The 11613-nt window shown below is 37.9% G+C and overlaps 1 long non-coding RNA gene across 2 annotated transcripts in view; it reads left to right on the top strand.

Moving 5' to 3' along the window:
* The window catches only part of LOC112815857 (uncharacterized), a 47024-nt gene extending 39836 nt beyond the window's left edge, over positions 1-7188 (top strand). For both annotated transcript variants that reach the window (XR_012377296.1, XR_003206066.2), the window contains one exon: positions 5324-7188. This is a non-coding gene — a long non-coding RNA (uncharacterized lncRNA). The remainder of the gene's footprint in view (positions 1-5323) is intronic.
* Positions 7189-11613: the final 4425 nt, after the last annotated feature.

Consider the following 11613-nt stretch of genomic DNA (forward strand, 5'->3'; position numbering starts at 1 on the left):
GAAGGCAGTCGCTTAACCAACTGAGCCACCCAGGCGCCCTCTCATGTTTTTTTTGTGTATCAATTGAGATGATCACATGATTTTTTTTTCTTTATTCTGTTAATGTGTGGTGTATTACACCGATTGATTATCATATGTTGAAACATCTTTGCGTTCTGGGAATAAATCCCAGTTGGTCATGGTATATATATATTTTTCCTCTCTGGTGTATATTCTTTTTAATGTGCTATTGAATTTTGTCTGTTAGTATTTTGTTGAGGATTTTTACATCAATGTTCATCAGAGATATTTTTCTGTGTTTTGTTTTGGTGTCAAGGTTATGCTGGACTCATACAATGAGTTTGGAAATACTCTCTCCTCTTCAACTTTTTGGAAAAGTTTGAGGAGGATTGGTGTTAATTTTTCTTTAAATATTTGGTAGGATTATCCTGCAAAGCCATCTGGTCCTGGCTTTTGTTGTTGTTGTTGGGAGGTTTTTTTTTTTTTTTTAAGATTTTATTTATTTACTTGACAGAGCGAGAGAGTGAGAGAGTGCACAAGTGGGGGAGTGGCCGGCAGAGGGAGAGGGAGAAGCAGGCTCCCCGCTGAGCAGAGAGCTGGATGTGGGACTCAGTCCCAGGACCCTGAGATCATGACCTGAGCCGAAGGCAGATGCTTAACCGACTGAGCCACTCAGGCACCCCTGTTGGGAGTTTTTTGATTACTGATTCAATCTCCTTACTATTTATAGATCTGTTTAGATTTTTTATTTCTTCATGATTCAGTCTTGGTAGTTTGTACGTTTCTAGGAATTTACCCATTTCTTCTAGGTTATCCAATTTGATGTTGTATAATTATTCATAGAAGTCTCTGTGATCAGGGTTCCTGTGTGGCTCAGTCGGTTAAGCGTCTGACTCTTGATTTCAGCTCAGATCATGATCTCAGGGTAGTAAGATTGAGCTCTGCGTCAGGCTCTGCGCTGGGCATGGAGCCTACTTAAGATTCTCTCTCTCCCTCTGTCCCTCTACCCCTGCTCGTACTCTCTCTCTCTCAAAAAAAGTCTCTTGTGATCCTTTTTATTTCTGTGGCATAAGTTGTAATGTCTCTCATATCTGATTTTTATTTGAGTCTTCTCTTTTTCTTAGTTAATTTAGCTAAGGGTTTGTCAACTTTGCTGATTTTTTCCAAAACACCAACTCTTAGTTTCATTGACTTTTTAATACTGTTTTTCTATTTTCTATTTCAATGATCTCTGCTCTAATCTTTATTTCTTTCCTTCTGTTAACTTTGGATTTAGTTTGTTTCTTTTTTTCCATTCCCTGGAGATGTAAAGGTGGGTTGTTGATTAGAGATCTTCTTTTTTGAAGTAGACCTTTATTCCCATAAACCTCCTTCTTAGTATTGCTTTTGATGCATCCCATTTTGTTTTCATTTTCATTTGTCTCAAGATATCTTCTAATTTCCTCTGTGATTTCTTCTTTGGCATATTGGCTGTTCAGGAGTGTATTGTTTAATTTCCACATAATGGGAATTTTCTAGTTTTCCTTTTGCTGTTGATTCCTAATTTCATTCCATTGTGATCAGGAAAGATATTTGGTATGATATCAACATTCTTAAACTTGTTAAAATTTTGTTTTGTGGCCTACAACATAATCTATCTTGGAAAATGTTTCATATGTGCTTGAGAAGAATGTGTATCTTGCTTTCGTTGGTTGGAGTATTCTTAATATATCTGTTAGGTGCAATTATAGTGTTCAAATCCTCTTTCCTTATTGATCTTCTGTGTGGTTTTCCTATCCATTATTGAAAGTGGTCTATTGAAATCTCTTATTATTATTGTGCTTCTCTGTATTTCTTCCTCTAGTTTTGTCAGCGTTTGCTCCATATATTTGAGTGCTGTGATGTTTGGTAGAAATATTTATGATTGTTATAACATCCTGTTGACCCTCTTATCTTTATATATCTCCCATGACAATTTTGATTTAAGGTCTATTTTTCCTTATATAACTGTGGTCATCCCTACTCCCTTTTGGTTACAATTAGCACAGAATATCTTTTTCTGTCCTTTCACTTTCTGCCTATGTGTATCCTTATATCTAAAGACAGCATACAGTTGGGCTTATTTTTTTTATCAGTTCAGGTGCTCTATATCTTTTGGGGAGTTTAGTCCATTTACATTTAAAGTCATTACTGGGGCACCTGGCTGGCTCTGTTAGTAGAGAGTGCGACTCTTGAGCTCAGGGTTTAAGTTTGAGCCCCACATTGGGTGTAGAGATTACTTAAAAATAAAATCTTAAAAAAATAATCACTGATAGGGAAGGACTTACTCTTGCCATTTTGTTAATTGTTTTCTGTGTGCATCTTACATTTATTCTGTTCCTCTTTTCTTTTCTCCTAGACTTTCTTTGTGTTTTATTGATTTTTTTATTGTGATATGCTTTCTGTTGTCCTTTTGTGTATGTTCTATAGGTATTTGTGTTTACTAGGAGATTATATAAAACATTTTATAGTTATAACAGTCTATTTTAAACTGATAAAAACTTAACTTCAATTGCATATGACAACTCTACTCCTTTATGTCCCCCCCACTTTTTTATTGATGTCACAAATTACATCTTTTATATTTTGTATCCATTAATGTAGTTTTATAGTTATAATTATTTTTATTCTTTTATATTTTAAATACTATACTAGAGTTAAAGGAGATCTATGCAATACCACAATCAATTCAATTCAAATAATGTGTTTTTCAGCCATAGAATTTTGGTTTTGTTCTTTTGTGTAGTTTCTATCTCTGTGTTGGTATTCTCATTTTGATCATGTTTCTTTTTCCGATTTTATTTAGTTGTCTGTGTTCTCTTGTAACTCCCTGAACTTCCTTCAGATGAATATTTTGAATTTTTTGTCAAATAATTCATAGCTATTTATGTATTTATGATTGGTTTCCAAGATTTATTTTGGAAATATGATTGGGTCATATTTCTCTATATGCCTTGTTACTTTTTGATGAGATTTATACATTTGAAAAAGCAGCCTCCTTTCCCAGTCCTTATGGACTGGTTTTTTACAGAGGATGATCTTTACCGGTCAGCCTGGCTAGAAATTGTGGGGAACCTCTCAAATCTTTTTTGGGGGTGCATTTTCTCTGGGCTTGTTCATGTAATTTCCCAATCAGAGTGACTTTTTGGCTTTTTTTTTTTTTTCTGAGCTTGGAATCTTGTTCCTTCTGGTCTGTGGTACTGCAGGTTCTCTGGTTCTTCAGTAGGCTACAGAGCTCTCATTTGCTCTCATTGGCCCCTGTCAGCATTTTGCGTCAGATGACACAGAAATCAATCCCTTGGGAAGCCCCTAAAAAGCCAGAACCTTGGATGTACGTATCACTCTTCTCTTTTGCTCTTGAAGGAGAAACTGCAAATTGGACATTTTCCCCCAGTTGCTCTGAGCTGTGCTGGCTTGGGTGAGGGGCTAATGTGGGTGAAATGCAGTGGCTTTTCTTACCTGTATTAATATAGCTCTTCTTGGTTTTGTGATTGCTAGGGTATAACAACTTTTTAACTGGTTTCTGGGGTTCTCATAAAGGTCTTTTGGATTGCATATTGTTACATTATTGTCTCTGTGGGGAAACAAGGTCTGGGGCTTTGTATTCTGTTACCTTTTGCTGGGAGGAATCCCTCATGCTTCTTATTTTTAATTTTAACTTTTTATGTAGTTTTAATTCCAGCTAGTTAACATATAGTATTATATTGGTTTCAGTTGTACAGTATAGTGATTCAGCAATTTCATTTATCACCCAGTGCTCATCATGACAAGTGCCCTCCTTAATCCCCATCACCTATTTAATCCACCCACCCCATATACCCTTTGGTAACCATCAGTTTGTTCTCTATAGTTAAGAGTCTATTTCTTGGTTTTTCTTTCTCTCTCTTTCTTTTTTCCTTTGCTCATCTGTTTTGTTTCTTCAATTCCACATATGAGTGAAATCATATGGTATTTGTCTTCTTCTGACTATTTTGTTTAGCATAATACTCTCTAGTGCTATCCACATTATTGCAAATGGCAAGATTTCATTCTTGTTTTAAAAGATTTATTTATTTTAGAGAGAGAGCACAAATGGGAGAGGCAGAGGGATAGAGAGAGAGAGAATCTGAACCAGACTTTGTGGTGAGCATGAGCCCGACAAGAAGGTCGATCTCATGATGATGAGATCGCAACCTGAGCCAAAACCAAGAATCGGATGCTTAACTGACTGTGCCACCCTGGCACCCCAAGATTTCATTCTTTTTAATGGCTGAATAATATTCCATTATATATACATATATATATATATATATATATATATATATATATATATATATATATACACCACATCTTTCCCTCATGTTTTTTATACTTGCATTGTACTCTAGGGTGTAGATGTACTATAGGTTATTCAACCAGTCCCCTATTGGTAGACATTTGTCTTGTTTCTTATCTTCTACTATTATGATTGTTTTGCTAGTAATGGCCTTGTACTTATGCTTTTTTGTCTTTTTGCATTGTATCTTTGGGATAGATTCTTAGAAGAGAAATTGCTGGTTCCAAGATTAAATATTCTAGTAATTTTACTAGATAATATCAAATCCCCTTAATATGAATTATAATATTTTACATGGTTTTAGCCTTTATTTCTTCAAATACTTTTTATCCATGTACCTTTTCTCCTTTCTTTCTAAGATAACCATGTCACTAATTTCAGATTTTTGGTATAGTCCCACAGGTCCCTGAGTTGTCGTTATCTTTTTTGTTTTTAATCTGTTTTCTCTCTGTTGCTCAAATTTGGTACTTTCTGTTGTTCTGTTTTCAAGTTCATTGATTCTTTTCTTTTTCCTCTCCATTCAGTTGAGTCCATCTACTGAGTTTTAAAATTTTCAGTTACTGTGTGTTTCAGGTCTAAAGTATTGATATTATTCTTCTATATATCTTCTGTTTCTTTCCTGAGAATTTCTGTTCCTTAATTTCAAGTATAATTATAATTACTCTTTGAAGCATTTTGAGAATGACTACTTTAAAATCTTTATCAGATAATTCCAACATCTGTGGCATCTTGTTGTTTTTATATGTTGACTGTCATTTCTCATTCAAGTTGAAATTTGCATGGTTTTTGAAGTAATGAGATATTTTTTATTTTCTTTATGTTATGTGTAGGATTTGGTACCATTTCTTGTAAGATGAGTTACCTGGGGATGATGGGAAAGAGGAAGCATATTATCTTCTCTTTACTTTTTACTTTGTCTTCTCATCAAATTTTTATTTGATATTTACTTTCTGATTTTCTTTTTTATTGTCCATTTTGGTATTGGAATAGCCGGCCCCATTGATCTCCAGAAAGGAAACAGTACAGAATAAGAGAGTATGAAGATGGGGTTACAACAAAACTGACTGGGAACAGAAGACCTGCATCCAAAATATCAGATAAATTCTTGCCTACAGGACCATGGGTAGTCACTTCCTCTTTGCCGACCTCAGCCCTGACACAGAAAAAGATTATATGTCCCAGTGGATAGGAACACGGGCTTTGTGGAGTGTGATGTAAGCTTGGGCATGTTTCACTGCTGGTTTCGTGATCTTCATAAAGCAAATTATGAGTCTTCATATATCGGAAACCCACATGTGATGTATATACATTATATATGCATGCATAGAGAATATAATGGGAGAAAATGAACAAATGTGACAATATCTTTTTTTAGAGAGGGAGGAGGAGAGAGAGAGGGTCGGGGGAGGGGCAGAGAGAATCTTAAGCAGGCTCCATGTCCAGCATGGAGCCCAATGTTGGGCTCGATCTCACAACCCTGAGGTCATGACCTGAGCCAAAATCAAGAGTCGGACACTTAACCCACTGAGTCACCCAGGTGCCCCTGACAATATTTTTTATATTAATGGGTGGTTGGTTTGCTGACTAATTATGTATGTATCACTGGAATTAACTGTGCTTTCCAAAATTTTCCAAATTAGAATGGATCATTGCTTACAGCATATATAAACTCATCGAACAGTGACTGTTATGGTATTTCCACATACAAAAAGTTATAGAAATTATATAATGGAGTTCAGTATACTCATATTAAGAAATAAAACATTATGTATCTCATTTGAATTCTTTTCTGATTGCATTAGTCTCCTTCTTACCTACGGGTACTACTAACAAAACATTGGATTTTTCATTCTTAATACATTTCTCTATAGTTTTATTACATATGTATATATTCTTTACAAAAAATATGGTATTGTTGCATATGTTTATCCATAGATGCTTGGCTATCTCATAGAAAGTAAAAAGGAAGAAATATGAGAAAAACTAATCCACATTCACATTTCAACAGTGTGACCTGCCCTATAAGCCTCCTTGCTATATGTATTTATGTATTTTCTTTCCAAGCTTCTAAAAATAGACACACCCATTTTCTCAGATTATATGTCATAAGGAGCATGGACAGATTTCAGACATAATATTTTCAGTTACTTTTTTGTGTGTTCAAAGTCTTAGAGTTTGTTAGATGCCAGCTACTGTGAGACAATACCTGAATGTATCCTAAATGCAAAGCATCTTCCTGTTTATCCAGGCCTAATTTTCTGGCTTTCCTTCGCACTGTTACTCATCTAGGCCTGTAGATCCAGAATCTAATCTGGGCCACTCTGGTGAAAGAAGACAGTGATTGTAGGGAGTTTGTTTTCCTGTGTACAGACTAATGACCAAATCCCTAAGTTGGTTTAGGGATGCATCCCATTTTGAACTTGAGCTGATTTCTATTACAAGTGCTGGACACCTGTATATTTTCCTTTTCTTTTACTATTTAATGCTTCACTAACTGGGAGGTTAAACCCATGGGCCTGCTTTCCACTCAGAGGACTTTATTTGGGAGATAAGAGAAGAATGTTGTGAAAATAAAAGTAGAAACATTGTCTGTGTGTAGAATGAAAGGCTTATATGAGCAACATGCCTGCTTTTCCCCTAGGCATCTGTAATTTTCCCAAAGACATCCTATTGGAACTGTCATGTGATAGATTACTAAATTAGTTCTAAGACCATCCTATTACCTAATTCCCTTGGCTGAGTGATATTACCCATTCTGATCCTGGACCACTTTCTTATGGGAAGGGCTAAGGATATATATTTCTTTTACTTCCAAAATCAAGACATTTTTTAAAATAGATTTATTTATTTATTTTAGAGAGAGTGAGTGGGGGGCAGGGCAGAGGGAGAGGGAAGGGGAGAGAGAGTGAGAGAGAGAGAGAGAGAGAGAGAAGCAGACTCCTTGCTGAGCGTGGAGCCCGACCTGGGGCTTGATTTCATGACCCTGAGATCATGACCTGAGCCGAAATCAAGAGTTGGATGTTTAACTGACTGAGCCACCCAGCTGCCCGTCAGGACATTTTTGTTGTAGATAAAAATGCAAAATGCAGGAGATGAAAAGATTGTTAAGAACCTTTAAAAGTCTACTACTCATGAGTAACCACTGTTATCATTTGAATATGTTTTTTCAGAAATTTTATGGTATGTCACTGTTTATTTAAGAACAGAAATGAAAGAATATCCTACTTAACAGTTTTGTAAACTGCTTTTTTACAACAAATATATTATGAAGATCAATCCATGCCAATTGGTGTACATCCATATAGTAATAAAAATGGCAGAATCTCTAATGTGTTCTGTTATGATAATAAGGATAAGAAAGGTTAATATTTCTGACTCCCTCAGTGCCCCACACTGGTGTCAGTGCTAAGCTTTCACTTATTTCATCCTCACCACAGCCTATGAAGTGGAGCTACTGTTGCCGGACTTTGAAATCAGGGAACTGAGGCACAGCGAGGACAGGGCTCGTAAATCATTAGAACATGGGCTTGTGGCTCCTGAGTCACTTCATCTACCCAGGGAACAATACTGCCTCTCATATGATAAAACTGTCAACCTTACTTTTAATCAGGGTGAAGAAAAATGAAACAAATTAGGGTACCATGTTTTTCCCCAGTTAACTAAGCAGAGATCTAAAGTATTGATCGTAATTACCATAGTTTGGAATTTGGGGAACTATGTCCTCTTTTACTGTAGAAGGGGCTCCCCCAGTATCTTCTTTCCTGTCCTGTGCCTTGGGGATGTCCCTGTTCTTAAGCTGATGGCTTTCCTATAGGTGGGCTGAGAATGCTTAAATTTTACTGCTTTCATTGTTTTGTATAATTGCAAGAGTATTTATTGCAAGGTAAAAATTAGATAATGTAAAAAATACTAACAATTAACATAAAAAGGGAATAATTTTACCCTCAAACATAACTACCAGAAGAAAAGCCCTGCTAAGGTTTTCATCTGCATTATATCCTTTCAGAAATTTTCTTGTGCTGGTACTTACACATTTATGCACATATGCATGTATTCATGTACAAATGGTCTCATCCTACATTTAGTTTTGTGACCTGCTCATCTTTTTTTTTAAGACTTTATTTGACAGAGAGAGCACGAGAGAGAGAGAGAGAGAGAGAGCATGAGGCAGAGGGAGAGGGAGAAGCAGGCTCCCCGCTGAGCCAGGAGCCCAGTGCGGGGCTCGATCCCGGGACCCTGGGACCATGACCTGAGCTGAGGGCAGACGCTTAACCGACTGAGCCACCCAGGCGCCCCGACCTGCTCATCTTCTAACAACATACCTCTGAGGTCATTGATTGTGAATAAACATTAATGTATATCATAGGGATAGTAGAGATATTAATGGCCAATAAAGATAGAGACAAAGACATTAAAATGACTAAAAGGTATTATGTAGCAAGTACTTAATATGTACTGAGTCACGTATGCTCACAGAACTATTGTGAGTTAGATATGTTGTTAATCCCATTTTACAGATGAAAAGCTGAGGTGCAGAGAGAATAAGGACTTGGCCCAGGCCTGCACAGTTAGGGAGTAGTACAGCTTGGGTTTGTACAGTACCTCATGGTCTAGAGCCTGGAAACTGTCAGATTTGTGAAGTGACAGAAGCAGTTTGCACAAGCATGAGTGTTTTAGGTGGTCATTAAAAGTAATATTCATATATTTATAATATATTTATAGTTTTATACAAAGTGGACCTAGTGACAAAAAGTGGCTTGTAACCTTGGTGAGACCATGTTCACTGCAATCATGGGGACAGAGCCATAGTGCAGTGGAAGGAAGAGTTAGCGGGAAGTAAAGAATGTTAACAAGAAATGTAGGAAACTTTCTGGAACTTTGATGAGGAGATCAAGGAGGGATTTTTTAAAATCTTCAATTCCTTGAAATTCGAGCAAGTTTAAAAGTTAATGGGAAGGAGCTATCTCATCTCAGATTTAACCCTTGAGTTTGCCCATATACTCATAAGCTCAATATATATATTTATTAGTTATTAGTGAATGGAGGAATGGATAATTGTATGTCAAAGAAATGCTAATAATTCTTGAATTTTTGTCTCTTAGGAAAGCAGTAAATGGCTGATATCTTAGTATGGTGTGGCTGAATAATGCACTGGTGACTTCAAGATGGGTCCAGAATTTTTCCATAAATGTATTAGGACATTTAATGTCCAGGAGCCATCCTGGAGCAGCAGTTTGGCAAACACCACAGCTTGCTGCCCTGGTGCCATCGCCCCCTGAGCTCACCAGGTGAATCAAAGACAAGCCTGTTTTCCCAGCATGGGGAGCTGCATTAGGTTCTGCTCACAAGCACAATGGTGAGCAGCTGTTAGGAGCTTCAGAAACATCCAGGGAAATAGAGCACCTTCTGTCCCCAAACCTTTGACCTCAGGCCATGTCCGAGACATATTTGCTCCTCTCTTCTACATGTCTGTAACCTCATTAGGGGAAACAATGAGAAACAACTTTTCATGAAGCCTGCCTTAGCCCTGAGGCTCAGCCAACGCCTATTGCCAAATCACAACATTTAAAGGGCCGAGAAATCCCACTACATATTGTATCCTCTGGGCAGGTTTTCTCACCCCTTGGGACTGCTCTGTGACAAAAGAATCTGGTATCATGAGTCTTTTGTTTGTTTGTTTGTTTTGTTTTTAAAGATTTTTTATTTATTTGAGAGAGAGAGAATGAGAGATAGAGAGCACGAGAGGGAAGAGGGTCAGAGGGAGAAGCAGACTTCCCGTCAAGCAGGGAGCCCGATGTGGGACTTGATCCCGGGACTCCGGGATTATGACCCGAGCCGAAGGCAGTCGCTTAACCAACTGAGCCACCCAGGCGCCCTGGTATCATGAGTCTTACTTCACAGATGACCAAGCTCAGGCTGACAGAGCCTAAGTCGTCACTCCAGATCAGTGGCAGGGTGGGAATGACGTTCCGTTTGTTGCCCTCCCTAAAGGACATGCAGCAGCCTCCCTCTAGAAGATGGGCTTTCAGGGCTGGAGAAATGGTTGATCACAATTTCCTGCTATTGTGACCCCTGGGGAACCCAAGCAGCAACCCCTTTGGATAATGAAGATGACGGAGGAGTTGAAATCCCATGCCTCGTGCCCACGGATCTGGGTGTCAGGCTACATGCGTTGGCTAATCCTTGAAGTGCTGAATCAGGCTGGGGCAAAAGCATAGGTGGTGATCTAGAGGGAAGGAAAGTGATATGTATGGAACTGCAGTAAGCAAATACACGTTATATTTCATTTCCTTTAATCCTAACAGCTATTCAAGTTACTTAATCATTATGACCATTATTCAGATCAGGGTACTGACTTTGGGGAGTCTAATTAGTCAGAGAGGTAACTTTGTTATGTCCTGATCAGCAGCTCATTCTGGAATTAAAATGTTTTTCCATTTTGCCTTGAAGCCCATAGGGACGTATAAATGGTTTGTTAACTTTACTCACGTAGTTTTTCTGTACTGGTGGACATTTAGATTGCTTATATTTTTCTTTTTTTCTTTTCTATTTCATGCAATGCTGTAGCAAATAATCTCTTACCTGTTTCCTTTTGCACATATGAAAAAATTTCTCTGCATTACATGCTTTAGTGGTCTTCCCTGGAACTTGATTTCAGTAGTTTAAACTCCCTCAAAAAGTGTCTGAGTGTTCTCATTTCTTTTTTTTTTAATTTTATTTATTTATTTCAGAGAGAGAGAGAATGAGAGATAGAAAGCACGAGAGGGAAGAGGGTCAGAGGGAGAAGCAGACTCCCCGCCAAGCAGGGAGCCTGATGTGGGACTCGATCCCAGGACTCCAGGATCATGACCTGAGCCGAAGGCAGTCGCTTAACCAACTAAGCCACCCAGGCGCCCTGAGTGTTCTCATTTCTTATTTTTTTTAAAGATTTATTTAAGAGAGAGAGCACATGTAGGGGGTAGGGGCAGAGGGAGAGGGAGAGGGAATCTCAAACAGACCTGCATGGGCCCAAGGCAGGGCTTGATCTCATGACCCTGAGATCACAACCTGAGCTGAAACCAAGAGTCAGAGGCTTAACCAACTATGCTGCCCAGGTGCCCCAAGTGTTCTCATTTCTTACCCACCTCTATACTTAATAATTAAATTGGTCTCTGTGTTTCCATTTCCTTGACTCCTGAAATTGAATCTCCCTCTCTCTTAACACACACACACACACACAGCCAGTTTTCAAATTTTTGTGAATTTCAAATTTTTATTAATTTTTCTCTATATATTTTCAC

Source organism: Callorhinus ursinus, unplaced genomic scaffold, assembly GCF_003265705.2.
Source record: "Callorhinus ursinus isolate GAN/ISIS: 27379988/994484 unplaced genomic scaffold, GSC_fseal_2.0 scaffold135, whole genome shotgun sequence".
NCBI lineage: Eukaryota > Metazoa > Chordata > Mammalia > Carnivora > Otariidae > Callorhinus > Callorhinus ursinus.